Raw genomic sequence first — 20,707 nt, 5'->3', positions numbered from 1 at the left:
ACAGAGGTGCGGTCATACACAACTGTAATCTCAACAGTCTGGAGGTGGCGGCCGGTGATCAGACTTTTGACTATCTAGTGAGTTTGAGGCAAGCCTGGGTTATACTGCCACCGGCCAACATTTTTGTAATCTGTTTGCACAGTTCTGAAGTGTGAGTGCTATGGTTTGTATATGCTTGGCTCAGGCAATGGCATGATTAGAAGGTGTGACCCTGTTGGAGTAGGCGTGTCACCGTGGGTGTGGGCTTTAAGACCTTTTTCCTAGCTACCTGGAAGCCAGTCTTCTGCTAGCAGCTTTCGGATGAAGATGTGAAACTCTCAGCTCTGCCTGCACCATGCCTGCCTGGATGCTGCCATGCTCCCTTCTTGATGATAATGGACTGAACCTCTGAACCTGTAAGCCAGCCCCAATTAAATGTTGTCCTTATAAGAGTTGCCTTGGTCATGGTGCCTCTTCACAGCCGTAAAATCCTAACTAAGACAGTGAGTGTTAGGGTTTTTTATGGCTGTGACAAAACACCATACCAAAAAGCAAGTTGGGGAGGAAAGGAATTATTTAGTTTATACTTCCTATAGTCCATCATTGGAGGAAATCAGGGCAGGAACTCAAGTAGTGTTGAGACCTGGAGGCAGGAACTGGTACAGAGGCCATGGCGAGGGCACTGCTTACTGGCTTGCTCCCCCTGACTTGCTCACCCTGCTTTCTTATAGAATTCAGAACTACCAACCCAGGGATGGCACCACCCACGATGGGCCGGGCCCTCCCACATTTGGTCACTCATTGAGAAAATGCCCTATATCTCATGGAGGCATTTCCTCAACTGAGGCTCCTTTTACTGTGATGACTGTAGTTTGTGAAAAGTGACAAAACTAGTTGGTACAGTGTGTGCACTTTTGTAAATGATGTTGTTTTCCAAGATCCAAAGGTTGGAGGAGGTAATGCCCCATCTCAGGGTTTTGTGTGCCCAGCATACCTGAACCTCCCTTATGATTTCCCCTTCATCTCTAGCCAGTTCTCCATGGTATTGAGAGTAAATAGACCTCACCCCCGCCCCTGGAAATAGTTTTAGATGCCATCTTTTATATTTCAACTTCAAGCCAAGAAAACAGACACGTAAACCTGAAGGCTCACAATGGTAGAATAACTCTCAAGAGCTGGTTTAGTTCACCTGTCTCAAACTCGTGGTCCAAAAAATAAATATGATGTGCTGAGATATCTGTACATTAAAGATGCACAGAAAATATCCTTCATGGATTTGGTGCCCCCTCCTTGTACACACGTGTGATCCAGCCATAGCATTCAATCCAATTCCCTGGTATGCTGCAGTTAATCCGGGGGTCCAACCATACCATTACATTTTTCTGTTCTTTTTGTCATGCTACAATAGAACAGTTTCTGAGATTCAGTTCATTATCATCATCTTACTTCCTAGGCAAGCATTCAACCTTCAACCACTGAGTTAAATTTCTAGTTCCCTTTAGGCCTTACTTTTAGACATATCCCAAGCTGGACTGGATCTCACTCTGTAGTCCTATAGACAAGACTGACCTTGAATGTCTGATCTCCAGCATCCAAGTGCTGGGTTACAGGCAAACACACCACACCTGCCCTGGCCTGACACTTTTTATTCCTGGAGAATCTTTGAGATTCCCTTGCTTGCGGCAGTTCTACTGGCTTTGCATTTGACCTTTAAACCAGCCTGTTTTCTCTCCCCTCCTGGTAAGTGTGGTGGTTTGAATAGGAAGACCTCCTTCCTTCAACAGTCTACTTCTGCTGCTTGCAGATCAAGACGTAGAAGTCGCAGTTCTTTCTCCATCCAGCATCATGTCTGCCTGCGTGCTGCTGTGTTTTCCACCATGATGATAATGGACTGAATCTCAGAAACTGTAAGCCAGCCCCAATTAAGTGTTTTCCTTTTTAAGAGTTGCCTTATAATGGTGTCTCTTCACAGCAACAAAACCCTAAGACAGTAAGCGACAGGATTTTTGAATGGAAGAGGTTCTAACTGCAAATACCAGAATTGTCTCTTTAGCACAGTGGCTTCTGTTTCATGGAGTTCTGGCCTCAGCATATGAGCCTTCATGGCTGATTCCTGGTTAGTCACATCACCACACTTCAGTTGTGTTACTCAAATGTACTTTTTCACAGAGACTGATACAACCAGGGCTGTATTTGTTTACAAGAACCAACAAAGCATTTCACTGTCAAAAGTAGGTGTGCAATCAGGTAAAAACAAATAAAATCCAGCTTTTATTGAGCTTGGGAAGCGCTTCAGTTGGTAAAGTACTTTGCGTTGTGTATACAAAGGCATGCATGTGGTCCAACCTGCAGGCACCTATAAAAGAGCTGTGTTCCTCAGGAGGGTTGGCGGTGTGTGTGTGTGTGTGTGTGTGTGTGTGTGTGTGTGTGTGTGTGTGCGTGCGCGCTTGTAATCCTGCATCGAGGCAAAGATAGGCAGAGTTTTGCTGGCCAGACAACCTACCCTGTCTCCAAAAAACCCAAGTCGGGTGGGTCCTAAAGAATGAATGGATCCTGGGTTTATTCTCTGGACTGCACATACCAAAAGTCAAACAAAACTATAATAAGCAGCTCTTGTGCCAGGAAATGTTCGAGAATTTCAAAAGGCCACCAAGGAGGCGATTCAGATGTAATCGCGTTAGGGTCCCTTTATTTAAGCTCTAGCTTGGTGCACCCCAACAACTCTTGAAGGACCCTAGTTCTCACTGAAGTGTAAGAGCTAGTAAGAGGCTTGGCCTGGTAGAAAGTAGGAAGGTTATGAGGATCCTAAGGGCTTTCACCAGTTTTACACCCATTGCCTCAGGTCAACATTAGGCCAAGTACCAGCTTCTGGCCCAGGGTCAAGGCTAGGCCAAGTTGCATTCTCCACCCACAGTTCCCAGGAGGAGCAGGAACATTCTTGAAAAACTGCAGAATGTACTGACATAGTCATCTGACCCTCTGGTCCCAGATAGAGTTCAACTGCATGTCATATGCTTGCTAGCCAATAAATTCAAAGGTCAATATGCTTAGCCATTAAATTTAAACTGTAGCCTTGCTGATGTAAGCTGTACCCCTAAAAAGTATAAAAACTGCTTGTTATAGCTATTTGGGGTCACCTTCTAATCACCCGCCATGAGGGGCTGATCAAGGGTTGACCCTGATGTGCCAGAAAAAATAAACCTCTTGCATTTGCATCGAACTCTGTTCTTGTGTCTCACTTGAGGGGTATCCCAGTAGTTAACACTCACTTGGAGCATTACAAGATCATTACAGCAAAAAAAAATTATCTCTAAAAAAAGACTATGAGTCCTTGCCCCAACTAGTATGAAAATTCAGACTTTCTCTTCCTCCCCTCCCCCTCCTCTCTTCCTCCCTCCCCTTCCCCTCCCCTGTGTGAGCCACTGTACTTATGTGAAGGTCAGAGGATAGTTTTAGGAATCTGTTTTTTCTTGTGTGAGTTCAGGAAACAGAGCTCAAGTCAGTGTGGTCATACAGAAAGTTCTACCCACTGAGCAGTCTTTGTGGCTGTGTTCTCTGATTTCATTGACAGGCCTAGATTATGTAAGCTTTTCTGCTCAGGTCTTTTCCCATGATGCATCTGAATTTAGCAAACAGAACATCTAATCATCCTTAGGCATTAGGTAGTGAATATCGATTTTCCCCTAAAAGCTCACACAGAGGATACACTTTGCCTTTAAATACATGCATCTGAAGCTGTTTAGGTGTGACAGACCCCATCTTCCATTCCTGGGTATGTTTTGAGGTATGATTGACATCTTAGAAGGGGAATGGGACACTGTGCTCTGTTAGTCAGGGAGGAGTGCCACCATTGCTTAAAGTGGCATACCTGTGGCACTTAGTGTGGCCGAGGGACCCAGGTTGCCAGATGAACTGTTAGGAAATGGGTGTGCACGTAGCCTATGCAACCCAGCTTCTGAAGCTTTCCCTACCCCTGCCTATTTCATTCTCAGTAGCCCAGGCTAGCCTGGAGCTTACAATGTAGCTCAACCTGGTGTCAAACCACTGATCCTTCTGTGTATGTCTCCCAAATGCCTGGGTCATGGGCATGTGCCAGCCTCCTAATTTCAAGCCTTGTAACAAGGACAGAGCTCTCCCGTATGCTCTGCTGCAGGGAACACAGTGGAAGTAGCAGGGGGATGTGAACTCAGTGCTTCCCAGGCACATACTTCCTCTTTCCTCTTCTATCAAGCATGTGCGTTTGTTGCTTAGTGTGATGCTGTGCTGGACAGAAAGTAATGAAAGGGAGTCCATGTGGGTATTGATTTGATAAAGCTGACGGATTAGGAGGAGTTCACATTTCCACATTCTCTGAAGGATCTTTAACTTGTTAATAGTCATGTATTAATTTATTGTGTCTTGCTTCATACGTCACATGGGATCAGAGGACAACCTGAGGGGATCATTTCCCTTTTCTTATCATGTGGAACCACGGGGATCAAACTCAGGTCATCAGGCTTGGTAGCAAATGTCTTTACCTACTGAGCCATCCCACAAGTTCCATCTGAAATACTATGATTCTTTGGATTTTTGTTTTTGTTTTTTGAGTCAGGTCTCCTTATGTAAACCTGGCTGTCTTGGAACTCACATTGTAGTGTAGGCTGGCCTGGAATTCACTGTGTAGACCAAGCTAGCCTTGAATTCAGAGAGATCCTCCTTTAATCCCTCCTGAGATTAGAGGGAGTGTCTGGTTCAGGGTTGTTCTGGATAAAATTTATGATAAGATTGTGCTCTGAAGTGATTTCAAACTATCTTAGTTAAAAATTATAGTCTTAGGCTGGAGAGATGGTTCAGTGGTTAGAGCACTGACTGCTCTTCCAGAGGTCCTGAGTTCAATTCCCAGCAACCACATGGTGGCTCACAACCATCTGTAAAGAGATCCGATGCCCTCTTCTGGTGTATCTGAAGACAGCTACAGTGTACTCATATATAATAAATGAAAAAAAAATCTTTAAAAAAAATTATAGTCTTTTCAACTTTAAACATTCTGTATAAAATTAAAATGTATGTATGTATGTATGTATGTATGTATGTATGTATCTTTGTATGTATGTATAAGTATCATATGAATGCCAGTTAAATGGCACTGGATCTACTACAACAAGAGTTGTAGGCAATTGTGAGTTGCCCACTATGAGCATCTTAATTGATGAACCATCTTTCTAGCTCCATCCTGGCCACTTTACTAATAAGGGAAAACACCAAATACATTTAAAAAAAGAAGCAAAGGAAGCTTAAGAAAACACCAGCATCAACAACAGAAAGCATCTGCTAGTGTCAAATATTTTAAGGTCATGTGATATATACTCTTGAACTCTGTGACAACGCTTCTCAAGATATGCACCGTGATGTCACAAGGATGATCAAGCAATGACTTTATGTTATACAGTCCATGTTAAAACTCAGTTAACAGTTTAAGAATTAAAGTTAAAGAATTAAATAAAAGGTTGAAAGTATTAGAATTATGATTACATTTAGTTGTCTGACCTGCAAATGTTTATCAACAAAATCAGGGCAATGGTTCTTCTCACATCACTGGCCACGTGAGGAAGTTAGCACACAGCTTTAAAGAGCTTTAACCCATGGAAATAATGCAGAATATTCTATGTCATAAAAATATCCCAAATGTCTGTCTTCTGAGTGTTAGATGTCAGTTATATTTGTCCTTTCCCCGTTTTTATCCATTAAAACCTTATTATAAATATTGGGCATATAAACAAAACATCATCAGACCCAAAAGTCTACATGCGTGGATGAATTTATAAAAGCCAGAGCATGTTAATTTAATATTTGATGTTCTAAATCTACTTATTTTCCTGAAAATGTGATTTCATTTTTCTTGAGAGATGAATAGCATAGCCGCTTCTAAATGAACCTATTGGGATAACCCACCCACACATGTTGTAAGGTGTGTTCCTCTATTCTCATTTGTTAATTGCTGGGTTTATAGCACCAGGTGAGCAGGAGATTTAAATATTTGTCACTTCCTTGCCTACCTCAAAAAAAAAAAAAAAAAAAAAAAAAAAAAAAGGCAAGGCTGCCTTGGGGAAGGTCATGTAACCACGTAACCTCCAAGGTCAAATGAATGGGTAAGGAGTGTGGCTTTGCATAATAAAGATCTGGTGGTTGAAGGATGGATGGGGTGGGGGTGGTGGTGGTGGTGGTAGTGGTGGTAGTGGTGGTGGTGGTGGTGCAGAAGGACCTAAAGAGAAATGCAGAGGGACGGAAGCTTGGCTGCCCCAGCAAACAGGCCAGCAGCCTTATACCATACAGATTTTTCTTTATTAGTAAGCCCCAAGTGGACCCCCAAAGTCCACACAATATTAACCAAATTCTCATTTTCATTCATTTGTCGGTGGAAGATGAGAGTGATTTCAATTCTTTGCAATATCAAACCAAGCAACAGTATTTGTGGGGTGCAAGCAGCTCTGCGGTAAGATATGGGGTCCTCTGGGAGTATGCCAGCTAAATCTTATGGTAGCTCTGGTTTTACCTTTTTATAAATCTGAAACTGATTTTCTTATCAGCTCTGTTGACGTGCACCCCACCAAGAGTGAGTAAGGACCCCTTCCCCACACTCTCCTCGGCCTTCTTGTCACTGGTGGAGCAAAGGAACTTTAATTTGCATTTCACTGGTGATTAGGGAAACTGAACTTTTGAAAATAGTTATTGGCGATTTGTTTGTTGCTTTTCTTGTTTTTGAAAACTGTTCGATTCACTTGCACCATTAGTTGATTGGCAGTGTCATTTCCTCAGTATTTAATTTCTGTAATTCTTTGTAAATCGTGGGTACCAACCCCCTGTCTGAAGAGTTAAGGTTTTCTCCCAGTCTGTCCACTCTGCTGGTAGCTGCTTTCGCTGAACAGAAAAGGTCATTTCACGCAGTGCTATCTTTCAATACCAGCTGTTAGTTCCATGGGTGTTCCGTTCAGAAAGCTCTTGCCTACCTTCATTTCTCAGAGGGTATTCCCTATGTTCTTTTCTTTAAGTTTTAGTGTTTCTGGTTTGAATTTGGTTTGGTTTTTCAAGACAGGGTTTCTCTGTGTAGCCTTGCCTGTCCTGTAAGTCTCGCCATAAGCCAGGCTGGCCTCAAACCCTCTGACTCCCATGTGCTGGGTGTTTCCAGTTTTAAATTAATGTCTTCGATCCATTTTGAACTGATTTATCTTCTGTACAAGGCAAGAGATGCGAATCTAACTGTACTCTTCCCAGGTAGGAAGGCAGTCTTACCATTTGTTGAAAAGATAGCTTTTCCCAGTTTTTGCCTTCTTTATCACAAATTAAGTGGCCATAGTTCTGCTGGTTTACTCTTGGCCCTCCACTGTTTTCGTTTTTCCCTCAGTACAGACTTGCTTCCAGGGCAGACATTGTGACATTCCAGCTGGGCTTTACTGTCATTGCTTTGGCTATTCCTGGTCTTTTTTTTTTGGTTCTGTGTGAATTCTTGGATCATTTTTACTAAACCTCATTGAATATTTCTTAGGGATAATTTGTAAAACTGCCTGGGCCTGGTATTTGGGTTTTTTGTAAGAAGATTATATACTTAGCCAGTTTGACATTTTCCCTGCTTGGGTGCTGGGGACAAAACCCTGGGCCTTGAATGTTTGCTAGGCAAACACTGGTCAATTGTTAGAGGACTTTGTTTTTCCTAGATAAGCTCTCCCTGGGCTCAAGCTGAAGTCAGTAAGTAACAGAGTCTGGCCTTGAATTTCTTATTCTTCTGCTTCCACTTCTTGAGTGCTTATATGGGCAGGCCCTACCTGACTGTGCCTTAATTTTTGAAATAAAATTATTCCTTAAGAAAAAAATTATATTTGTACATTCATCTAACAAAGACTATGTCTGAGTTCTGTATTACCCCCCAACACACACACACACCTTGTCTTCTAATAAGTGTGAAGACAAGAGGGACAAAAGTTACGCCCTACCCAGGGGCACACCAGACCACACCAGACTATACTACATATTACATATACTGAGTAGCACATGCCAAGGAAGAAAGCATCAGGGATATAGGCTGTGGTTATACATGTTATCAGATAGAAAGTGTTCATGGTGGCCAGCAGAGCCCAGAGGCCTCTGATTCAGCACTGGGAGGTGCTGCAGAGGGACTGTAGTCTCTCTCAGTCAGCTTTCATTGTAGGGAGCCGTATTTGGGCCTGGCCACTTTGTAACTGTGTGGCCACAGTTAAGATTACTGCCATAAAGTCATGGGATTGTTGGACAAGCCTCTCCCATGTATTTACAGCACAGGAAGAAAAGACCAAGTAGTAAACACCCGGTGTCTCCACTGCATGACCTCTGCTGAGCCCGGCTGATGCATGTGGAACTGACACACCTGGACCACACCTGGGTGGTGGTCAATTTACTTCTGCCTTTTGCTTCCTCAGCCTTTATCCTTGAGATTTAGACTGGTCTTCTCGGATTTCTCCTTAATTAATTCAGGTCTGGTAGTCGGTCTTTTGTCACCGAAGTCACAAGCCAGGGTTTCCCACTGTGCTTCCCAGATATTTTTTACCTGGAGAATTTGGGTGTATAAGTGGTGAATAAAGCTACAGGAGACTCTTCCTCCTTTCTCTCTCTCTCTCTCTCTCTCTCTCTCTCTCTCTCTCTCTCTCTCTCTCTTTCTTCCTCTCTTCCTCTCCTGGCTTGACACGATAGCCTCTGTGTGTGTGTGTGTGTGTGTGTGTGTGTGTGTGTGTGTGTGTGTGTGTTTCTTTAATCCCACAGGCTTTTGCCCGATTCTCCGTAACGTGTCGGTGCAGGCACCGACATTTCATTTCTGGCCTCTAGAGAAGAAACGTTCTTCCTTTGTAAGAAAGCCGGTCTTAAACCCTTTATTATCGGGCTCACAGTGTGGCCAACAGAGTTCAGGGAGAGAAAAGACCCCTGAAAGTTGTCCTCTGATGTCCACACAAAACCAGTTCATTAACATTTTTACTTTTATTTCATCGTATTTATTTTGTTGTCATACATGTGTATATGTTTAATGTAATTTGATCATATTGAGCACTCTTCATTACCCTCTCTTGTCCTCTCCTTAACTATGACTGGTCACAAGCGTGTGAGAGACCACGTGAGTTTCATTTCATTAGGAGTGCTACAGGGGCACAAGTGAGGGGTTGCTTACAGGAGCATGGCACCTGCAGTGGCTCCCTGCTAAAGAAACCGTCTCTCCTGGCTCCTTCTCCCTAGCAATCATGAACTGCCCTGATCCTCAGGAAGGGGCAAGGCCTTATGAGTCTCTGCCTATCTCATGACAAGATGTTGACAGGTCCAACATGCAACTGTAAGGCTCAAAGTGACTCTTAACTACCAGGAGACTCCTCAAGTGAGACACAAGAACAGAGTTTGATGCAAATGCAAGAGGTTTATTTTTTCTGGCACATCAGGGTCAACCCTTGATCAGCCCCTCATGGCGGGTGATTAGAAGGTGACCCCAAATAGCTATAACAAGCAGTTTTTATACTTTTTAGGGGTACAGCTTACATCAGCAAGGCTACAGTTTAAATTTAATGGCTAAGCATATTGACCTTTGAATCTATTGGCTAGCAAGCATATGACATGCAGTTGAACTCTATCTGGGACCAGAGGGTCAGATGACTATCAGTCAGTACATTCTGCAGTTTTTCAAGAATGTTCCTGCTCCTCCTGGGAACTGTGGGTAGAGAATGCAACTTGGCCTAGCCTTGACCTGAGACAGGAAGCTGGTACTTGGTCTAGTCTTGACATGAGGCGGTGGGTGTAAGGCTGGCCAAAGCCCCTAGAGTCCTTCATTGACAGTACAGCATGTAGTAGGACTCACAAGCCCTGGGCTCAATCCCCACACTGCATACATTGAGCATGGTGATACACCTCTGTAATCCCAGCATTCGGGGAAGTGGAGGCAGGAGGATCAGAAATTAAAGGCTACCCTCTGTTACTTAGCCAGTCTGAGACCACCCTAAGATATATGAGATATGAGATCATGTCTCAACCCTCCCCCAAACCTCACCTTCAATTTGAATATCTAAGAGAAACCATAGTTAGCACCACTGTCCCCCAAGTTAGGGTTTATCAAAGATGTAACTCGGACCTCATCTATTTGTTATTCTTGAGGCTCTAACTAGTGTGGTAAAGAAGGAAAAAGAAACACAAGGAGCACATACTGAAAAGGAATAACTGGACATAGTGCCACTTGTGGGAATTGGGGGTTCATGGCCAACTGGATTGGGGGTACAAGGCCAGCTGTATTACATAAGACTCTCAAAAAGTACAAAAACCAAGCAAACAAACAAACCAACACCAAAGGGTTGCTTTTTTAAAAAATTTTATTTATTTTATGTATATGAGAACACTGTTGCTGTCTTCAGACACACTAGAGGAGGGCATCAGATCCCATTCCAGATGGTTGTGAGCCACCATGTGGTTGCTGGGAATTGAACTCAGGACCTCTGGAAGAGCAGTCTGCTCTTAGCCGCTGAGCCATCTCTCCAGCCCCAAAGGGTAGCTTTGAAATGTAAACAGTCACAGAAGAAACCTAAATCACCAGAGGACACACGGCTATGTTCTTAACATCACTAACACCAGAGACTAAGACCAAAGCAGGAGGCAGCCCCTCTTTATCTGCTGTGCTGAAACTGGAAGTGCCAAGGATGGTAGGTTTGGGAAGTTCATGTAGCACAGAAATCCTTCTAGTAACTTGCAGGTGGGAATTTAAAAGAGTATAAACGAAGTCACTGGGCAGTTGTCTTGCTTCTTTTTCTTTTGAGATAGCATCCTATTTTCTGTTAGGTACAAAAGCACTGCTCGGAGACCACTACTCACATATGCAGGCAAGAGTGTATTTATTTAACAAAAGCAAGAATCCTGCAGGCAGGGTCAGCCACTTAAAAAAATGTCGAACCCAGACAAACAGGATCAAGTCTTTGATAGGAAACTACGGGAATTTTAGCAAAGGTTAGGTAATCTAAAACTTCATTGAGGAAGTTACATGGGTTGGTTTCTGATTGACTGCTGTGTTAGTTTTACTACGTTTGTTGATGCCTTGAGAAAATTTCAGGAAATGACTCAGCTCTGATCTTATCTTCCATTTGTCAGAGCCATCAATAATGACAACCCATTGTCACTAGCCCAATCTCCTTCCTTGGGAAACCCAAACTTCTCCATTCCCAAGGTTTTTTTTGGGGGAGGGGGGGACCTCCATTTCTTTTTTTTAAGATTTTTTAAAAAAGATTTTATTTATTTATTATATGTATGTATGTGAGTACACTGTCACTTCAGACACATCAGAAGAGGGCACCAGATCCCATTACAGATGGTTGTGAGCCACCATGTGGTTGCTGAGAATTAAACTCAGGTCCTCTGGAAGAGCAGTCAGTGCTCTTAACCGATGAGCCATCACTCCAGCCCAGGATCTCTCATTTCTTAACAATCAATTGAACTAAGGGAGACTCAAATTGCCTATGCAGGAGAATGCATAAATTGTCTGTGGTATACAAGGAAGGGGAATGCTGTGTTGTAATAAAAAGGACAGTGCGTTAGTTACTCTTTTCATTGCTGTGACTAAGTACCTAAGAAGCAACGTGAGGGAGAGAGGGTTAATTTGGTCATGGTTTGATGGAATACAATCTATCATAGATGGAATGGCATGGTGTTCACATTCAGGAAAAAGAAAGGATGGTAGTCCTTAGCTGGCTGTCTCCTTTTCTCTTCCTACATTGTCTAGGACTCTGTCGGACCCTCCGGGGCCCTGACAGTGTTTGCCCCCTGCTGAGCTTTGCTGATGCATATGAAAGCCTTTGTTCTCTTGAAGGAACTTCCTGGCTGGCCGTAGGGGGTAGGCAACACCTGAACAGTTAGATCTTTGAGTTCAACTTTAGTTTCAGTTTCTGTTTCCCTGCTGAGAATGTAAACTCATTTCTCCTTTGTGCTTCCACAGTTGGTTGGGCTATATATATCCTGTGAACCTAGTAAAAGCATTCATTTTCTCAACCTGAGGGTCCCGAGTCTGTGTGTTTTTTTCTTAAACCTCGCAGGCCTATGCCCAGTTCTCAGTATAGTGATGGTGCAGGCATTGTCAAGTGGAGGTCCCACCGAGAACCTGTAGAGAGGAAGCCCCTGACCAGGTCGTCCCAGGAAGCCGGCCAGCAAAGAAAGAGGGACGTATTGGGTGAATACACAGTGAAAAAAATTTTGCACCATGGGAACCTTGAGTTCTACTTTATAGCTAACAGATCAGATAGTTGCTTACTCAAACAGCAGGGAATAGGGGTAAAGGTAAAAATAGCTAAAGAATTTATTAAAACTTTAGAAAAGACTAGTCCCTGCTTTGTTCATTCAGGAGGACTTAATATTCCTGATTGGGAACAGCTTAAGACAGATTTGCAAAGAAAACTACAGATGGCCCTGAGAGCATTCCTGTCTCCATGTTCTCCCTGTGGAGATTGGTCAAGGATGCTCTCTTTAGTACTAACACTAATATAAAGGGACGAATGTCAGAAATAGAAAGAACATTTGGAGCGGCACAGGATGATGCCTCTCATAAGTCTTTACAAACCTCTGATTCAGATCAGGATTCAAGCTCAGAGGAGAATGAAGAGACATCACAAGAAGTAATAGAGGTGCTTAAAAGGAAAATAAATAAGTGCAGGGTTGCTAAAAAAAGTAAAATCAGAATCTCATCCTCCTAGTGAAAAATCCCTTCTTAAAAGAAGAGGGAGCTACTGCTCCTCCCGCCTATGAACCCTATCCTTCCTTGGAGTGGTATTATGGAGACAAGGCTCCAAGGAGAGGGGTAGTTTTTCCTGAGTCTCCCCCTGGACAGGGAGTGGCGTATCCTGTTGTTGAGGTCCCGGACCCCAACAATGCAAGTCAATCTATCAGACAGCACGTTCCTCTGAGTTTTAAGGAGTTGAAAAACCTGAAAGAAGCAGTCTCTGCTTATGGTCCCCTTGCTCCCTTTACTTCTGCTACTTTTGAATCTTATGTTACGTCCAATCTGACTCCTGAAGATTGGCAACAATTATGTGTGGCAGTGTTGAGTGTGTGGGGGGATTATCTATTATGGAGGGGAGAATATCAAGAACAATGTGCGAAACTAGCTAGACTTAATGCACAAGCAGGTTTCCCCCAAAGAAATCTAGAAATGCTGTCAGGAGCAGGACAATATGCAGCCCTTCCAGCCCAAATTCAATGTGCTCCTGCCGTTTAGGCTCAAATTTCTCCAGCGGCAGTTAGAGCTTAGAAGGCCCTGCCTAATAAGGCAGCTGGAGAACAATTATCCAAGATGACACACGGACCCTCAGAGCCTTTTCAGGAATTTGTGGATAGATTATTACAGTTGGCTGGGAAGTTGCTTGGAGATGTTGATACCGCTATGCCCATAGTAAAACAATTGGCATATGAGAATTCTAGTAAATGGTGCAAGGAAGCTATTAGACCTCATAAGAATAAAAGTTTAAATGATTATGTTAAATTGTGCAAAGAAATAGATGGAATTATGTGATGGGACAAGTCTTAGCGGAGGCCATGCAGAAGGGAAATGGAGGGACCAGGACATGTTTTGGGTGTGGATAACCTGGACATTTTAAAAGAGAGTGCCCTCAGAACAAAAAGATAGGAGGCCCTGGATTATGCCCTTGGTGCCATAAAGTCTATCACTGGGGAAATGAGTGCAGATCTAAGCAAGATGTCGGAGGGACGCCTTTAAACCTTCTGGGAAACAGGAGAATCTATCCCAACACAATTTGTCCCTCAAACCAATCCCTTCATGTCAAAGACCTTGTCAGAGGTAACGCAGGAAACACAGGACTGGACCTCTGCTCTTCCACCAGAGCAGTATTAACACCTCAAATGGGCCCCCAGGCACTTGGCACTGGGATACATGGGCCCCTGCCCTCTGGGAGTATAGGCCTTTTACTAGGCCGCAGCAGTGCCTTGATGAAAGGAATAAGAATTCTCCCTGGAGTGATTGACTTTGATTTCACAGGAGAAATTAAAATTATGGTCTCTATAGAAAGAGGAGTTGTAGTTATTCCTCAAGAGCACAGGATAGCTCAATTGATTCTTTTTTAAAAAAAATATTTATTTATTTATTTATTTATTATAATAAGTACACTGTAGCTGTCTTCAGACACACCAGAAGAGGGCATCGGATCCCATTACAGATGGTTGTGAGCCACCATGTGGTTGCTGGGAATATGAACTTAGGACCTCTGGAAGAGCAGTCAGTGCTCTTAACTGATGAGCCATCTCCAGCCCAGCTCAATTGATTTTTTTGCCCCAGTTTTAAGGTAACAATCCTGTGTTTAAATCCACCCATAGAAATCAAGGTTTTGGGGCCAGTGGGCCTGGAGCATTTTGGGTGCCCTCTTTAAAGAAATGTCCCACACTCACTCTATGGGTTGAAGGAAAACCTCTGCATGGGCTCCTAGATACCAGAACTGATACCACTGTGATAGCTAAAGTCTTCTGGCCAAAGGCCTGGCCCTTGGAGATATTTCACTTCACCTTACAAGGAGTGGGAACAGCTACTGCTCCTCAAAAAAGCAGCAAGATTCTTAAATGGAGAGATGAGGAAGGACACGAGGGATGGTTTCAGCCTTTTGTTTTAGAGCAGATACCTATCAACTGTGGGGACGAGATGTGCTCAATGATGTGGGGGCTGTGCTGACAGCTCAGCCTGTACGAAAAGTGATGAGGATTGGGCAAAAATTTACAAGGCAAACCTTACAGTGTAAGTGAAGAGCTAAGAATAGTTAGTGCTAGAACAGGCTTGGGGAATTTATCCTAAGGATCACTGTCAATAAGCCTCCTTACATTAAACCTTTGCCCATCACCTGGAAGTCAAATGATCAGGTATGGATTCCACAGTGGCCCCTGTCCAAGGAAAAATTCGAGGCAGCTCATCAATTAGCACAGGAACAATTATGAGCTGGTCATATTGTTCCTTCCACACTTCCCCTTGGAATACACCCATTTTTGTGATTAAGAAAAAGTCTGGGAAGTGGAAATTAATAAGATTATGATACCTATGGGAACTACTCAGCCTGGTCTCCCTTCTCCTGTAGCTATACCTAAAAATTGGCATATGATAGTTATTGATTTAAAGGATTACTATTCCACTAGATCCTAAAGACTGTGAGAGATTTGCTTTTAGCATTCGTTCCATAAATTTTCAGGAGCCTTCTCCTCACTATCATTGGGTTGTGTTACCTCAGGAGATGGCCAATAGTCCTACTATGTGTCGGGTACATGTAGCCTCTGCCCTAAAGCCTTTGAGGTGGAAGTAGCCACAGATTTATATTGTCCATTCCATGGATGACATTTTGATGGCAGGTCAAATGATGAAAAAGAATTGCTGACAGCATATGCTGATTTACAAGAAGATTCGGGCACTGCAGGGTTAATGCTTGCCCCTGAAAAGGTTCAAAAAAATTTTCCTGTATCAATATCTAGGTCATGCATTATTTTGTGGAATTCGCCCACAAAAACTTAAAATTAGATTAGATACACTAAAGACCTTAAATGACTTTAAAAAATTATTAGGGGATATAAATTGGCTTCGACCAACATTAAAATTAACCATAGGACAGTTGAAGCTATTATTTGATGTTTGAAAAGGTGATTCCTCTCAAAATTCACCAGACAATTAACTCCAGAAGCACATGAATGCTTAAATTTAGTACAACAGTCTTTGGAAGAGGCTCACCTCAATTATATTGATTATTCTAAGCCTCTCTCATTTTTGATTTTTGTATCTGCTTATTCCCTACTGGGCTTTTTTGACAGGATGGCCCTTTAATGTGGGTTTACTTACAAGCTTCACGTGCAAAAACAGTGATGGCTTATCCTCAGGCCATTGCCCAATTACTGTTCAAAGCTCAAAAAATTAGCTTACAGACCTTTGGCAAGGAACCAGATCTTATTATCATTCCCTATACCAAGGAGCAGCTACAATGTTTGGCCCAGGGATTTACAGATTGGGCTATTTTAATGTGGACTATTATTAGCCCGTTTGATAACCATTATCCTGATAGTAAGATTTGTCAGTTTTTAAAAATACATCCAGTAATTTTTCCACGAATTATTGTTAATTCCCCTTAGCAAAAGGCTTGTTTAGTATTTACTGATGATTCCTCCAGTGGTAGTGTCTGAAGGGAAGGTAGAGGCTATAAAAATTCCTAATTGTTCTGCACAGCTAGCAGAATTGAAAGCTTTACAACTAGCTTTGGTTATTTTTCCCAATGAACCGTGTAACATATACAGATAGTGTGTATGTGTCTCAGATTGCTTTTCTCCTTGAGACCACTGCCTTTGCTGCTCCTGTTTCATCCATTTGTGCCTGTTTTACAAGTACAGGCTCTGCTATGGCAACGTCGGGAACCTGTTTTTGTGGGCCATGTAAGAGGACATTCCATGTTACCCGACCCCTTAGCACAAGCAATGAGTTGGCTGATTCTTATACTCGGTCTCCATGTTGTTATGTGTTAATGAGTAATACTGCCTATGATAAAGCTTTACAGATGCATAGAAAATTTCATCTTAATGTTAATTCTTTGAGGTTTCACAATGGAGTAACTAAAGACAAGCAACCCAAATAGTCAATGTCCCCAGTGTGCCCCATTTATTTCCTCTCCCAACTGGGAGCTAACCCAAGAAGGTTACAGCCTAATGATATTGGGCAAATGGATGTCACCCATATTCCTTCCTTTGGGAAATTATGGTTTGTCCGTGTGTCTATTGATACCTATTCTGGCTTACTCTTTTTTTTTTTTTTCTCTTTTTTTTCGGAGCTGGGGACCGAACCCAGGGTCTTGCGCTTCCTAGGCAAGCGCTCTACCACTGAGCTAAATCCCCAACCCCTTACTTATTTTTCATATGGCTTTTCTGGGTTGGCTCAGGCAGAATCCTCCTCTGAGCAATGAAGACTACATGCTTCCCACTGAACTTTTTCTCCAGTTCATGAACTAGCCGGACTTGGATTTTCTGGTAAGATTTCAGCTGAGGAACTGATGAAAGCTTTGAGATCAGCACCGACTTCGATTTCCTTGGCCTCAGTGACGTTGAGTTCCAGCAGCTGCGCCTTCAGATCTGAGTTCATCTGCAGCTCGAGCAGCGCCTGAGAGATGCCAGACTCAAACTCGTCCGGCTTCTCGCCACTGGGCTTCACAATCTTGGCGCTTGAGCTGAACATGGCTTCGTCCTTACAGAGTGCTGGCTTAGAAAGAGCAAGATTTTCTCAAGTTAATTAAAACAAAACAAAACCAACCAACCAAAAAAACAAACAAAATCTGTGACTTATAGAAGGCTGACTGTCTATTGATACTGAACGGAGAAGCACACGGCGGGGAAGACTGATGGCCATGTGGTACTGACCAAGGGATTCTGGGTTTATAGAAATGTCTTGTTCTTAATCTGGCTGTTGGTTATCTGAACGCACTCATTTGTCAAGATCCACAAAGCTGGCCAGGTATGGTGGCTCAGGCCTATAATTCCAACACTTGGGAGGCTGAGGCAGGAACATCGCCATACATTTAAGGCCAACCTTAGCTACATTGTAAGTTCCAGGCCAACCCAGGCTAGTTGAAACTCTCTCAAAAAACAAAGCAATCCATTATTTGGGATGACGGTGTAGCTAAGTGGGTAGAGTACTTGCCTAGCATGCAGAAATCCTGGGGTTTCATCTCCAGTGCACAGAAAGCAGGCATGGTGGTGTGCATATAGTTCCAGAACTCAAGAGGTGCAGATAGAAGGATCAGAGGGATAAAGCTAGTCTGGGCTAAATAAAACCTTACCTGAAATACATACATACATACATACATACATACATACATACATACACACACACACACAAACATCCATGGAGCTGTATACTTAAAGATCAGGGAGGTGGCTCAGGGGTAAGGCACTAGCTGTCAAACCTGAGGATCTGAGTTCAATTCCCTGGCACCAGCATGGTAGAAGGAAAGAACCAACCCTGTAACAGTGAATTAGTTAAACTGTGTTGACTCCTAGCAGGTCACTCTTCCAGCCACCATCAGTGCCCTCTGGATTCTGGAATGAAGGACACACACTCTCTCTCTCTCTGTCTCTCTCTCTTCTCTCTCTCTCTCTCTCTCTCTCTCTCTCTCTCTCTCACACACACACACACATACACGCTCGCGAATGCCCTGACTAACTCAGTGGTTGGGCATTTCTAATCCTTCCCAAGGCTAACAAACACCTCCCTCTGGTATTCCTGAGTTAATATCTTTTAAAATCTATATATTTTTTAATTAAAAAATTTATTTCTGTGATACAGACAGAATTCTTACAGTCCAAATAAAGAAAACAGATCAAACTCAAAACACTATTAAATCATAAAACAAAACAGTATGTAAGATAAAGTCAAATAATATAATCCACACTTGGTAAGTTTATTCCCAACAATTATCACATTTCTAGTAAGATTAATTTTTTAAGTCTCAAGCTCTAAACAGTTAATAACCCATTCTTTAAAATAGAATGGAAAGCTATGACCAACAGAAGACACACACGCATTTAACACGTGGTCAAAATAAAAGGTCTTTGTTGACATCTGTCGGTAGTAACCATACGGAAGCCGCTGTTTGTGGCCATACTGTGTGCACTGTTGTTGACAGTGGGGCTCTGGTCTCTGCTGTGGGTGGTTGTTGTTACTCCATGACTGTCCATGCCACTGATTTGACCGACTGTCACTTGGCCATCTTCGTCTGTTTTCCCCACCTCTAAACTGTCCGTTATCTTGCAGCCGGTTGCCTCTATTTCTTTGGTTACCACCAGCTCTGCTATTCCATTCCTCAACAATTGGAGGTGATTCAGGAGGGCGTTTCAAGCATTCCTGGTATTGTCATCTTGTGTGAATCTGCTTGCAAACATCTCTTCAAAAATTGGAATCACTTCAGAACTATCTCACCTTAAAATTCTGTACAAGTTTTTAGATCCTTCAGCGGATTGCACTGGAGAGACCTCAGGCCGTCCACACTGTGGCACCCCACACAGCTCTCCAAGGTAACGAAACGCTCGGGAATCCCTCAACTCTAAAATCTATATTTTATCGTTGTTGCCTTGGCTCCTCTGGGCAGCCCCCTATCTTTGCTGCCTACTACGCTTATGAGTGACCCTTCTGGCAGCCACTTTCCTTCCTGGGGGCAGGGACATTTAGTGTTTGGACACACAGACACCGGATGTGGGGACTGAATTAAGACAAAGCATTAGAACCAATTCTTAACACAAACCCCCACAAGCTATCCTCTGAGTTCTACATGTATATGCTGTGATATGTGCACACATCCACATACATACATAATAAAAATATAATATAAAATTTTAAAATTGTGTGCTTTGATGCCAGATAAATCTTATTTCATTACAATATCATCAAGATAAATTACAGTAAGCTGCAATGTATTACTGGCAAGTTTCATCATTACAGAATTGGCTGATATTAAACAATGCGTCTTCACTCAGTTGGATCTTCATGATGAGTTTGTTAAAAACTGATCCAGTTGTATTTATCTATTTATTTAATTTTGAGACTCATTATGTACCTCTGGCTGACCCAGAGCTTGCTCTGTAGACTAGACTAGCCTCAACCTCCCAGAGATCCATCTGCCTCTGCCTCTGCCTCTCAAGTGATGGTACTGAGATCATGTCACTCACTCTGTAGATCAGGCTAGCCTTGAACTCACAGAGATCCACCTACCGCTGTCCCCTGAGTGCTGGGATTAAAGGCACACGTCACCACTGCCTGGCTAGAGTCAAGTTTTTATGAGAGCATTGATATAGCTTAGCACCTTCCCTTGAAAGAAAAAAGCTAAAAGAAGAAATTTTGTTTTTGTAGATTCATCCTGTTTATAAAACAAAGTACAACAAGGAAAAACAAAACAAAAATACAAGGATAAAAAAATCACTTAAACAGGTCAAGGGAAAAAAAAAATCCAGGCTTTTAAACTATTTTTTTTTTACAAGTATTTATATCTAGGCATTTACTATGCGTGTGGGTATTTTGCCTCATGCCTGTGTACCTGCAGGTGCAGTGCCTGAGGAGGACAGGAGATGGTGATGGATCGATCTCCTGAAACTGGAGGTGTCTGTGAGCCATTTTGTGGATGCTGGGAACAGAACCCTGGTCCTCTACAAGAGCACAGTACTCTTGACTGCTTTGCCGTCTCTCCAGCCCACGACGAGACCTTTCAAATACGAGAATTGGTGTAGTTCTCACGTCTTTAAAAAAACAAAGTCTCACTATGTAGCCCAGTCTGGTCTGGAACTCACAGAGATTCTTCCGACTCAGCTCTGAGTGCTGGAATTAAAGGCATTTGCTGCTACCTGTAGCTGCAGTTCTGATCTTTGAGACAATAAAAATAACCTGAAAACGAGATCCATATGGTTTTTTACAACATTCCTTTCAGCTCTTTCTTTCTTGACCCAAAACAAAAAGTGAAACCAGAGAGACTTTTACAGAGTTACCCGGTATTTTTCCCCCTTAACGTCAAATTTACATTTTAAACTTAGCAGTCGTATCCTGGACAGTGTGGCTCTTTTCAGTATGTAGGGTTTGGAGGCTGCAGGAGGGGAGCGTGTGGGGGTGGGGCTTTGGAAGGCTCTCCAGGCGCGACCCATAGGCTGCACATCTGTTTTCAATGTTTTGTAAGAGCCGGTAGCCTTGAAGTAAAAACTTTCAGTA

General features: G+C 42.9%; 2 pseudogenes; both read right to left on the bottom strand.

Moving 5' to 3' along the window:
• Nucleotides 1-16,863: 16,863 nt before the first annotated feature.
• Nucleotides 16,864-17,209, bottom strand: LOC116907200 (annotated as a pseudogene).
• Nucleotides 17,210-18,457: 1,248 nt separating this feature from the next.
• LOC116907199 lies at nt 18,458-20,122 on the bottom strand (annotated as a pseudogene).
• Nucleotides 20,123-20,707: the final 585 nt, after the last annotated feature.

The sequence above is a fragment of the Rattus rattus genome, chromosome 8 (genome assembly GCF_011064425.1).
Source record: "Rattus rattus isolate New Zealand chromosome 8, Rrattus_CSIRO_v1, whole genome shotgun sequence".
NCBI classification, from domain to species: Eukaryota; Metazoa; Chordata; class Mammalia; order Rodentia; family Muridae; genus Rattus; species Rattus rattus.
Note: the sequence above shows the minus strand (reverse complement) of the source record. Positions and strands in the feature narration are given on the sequence as shown.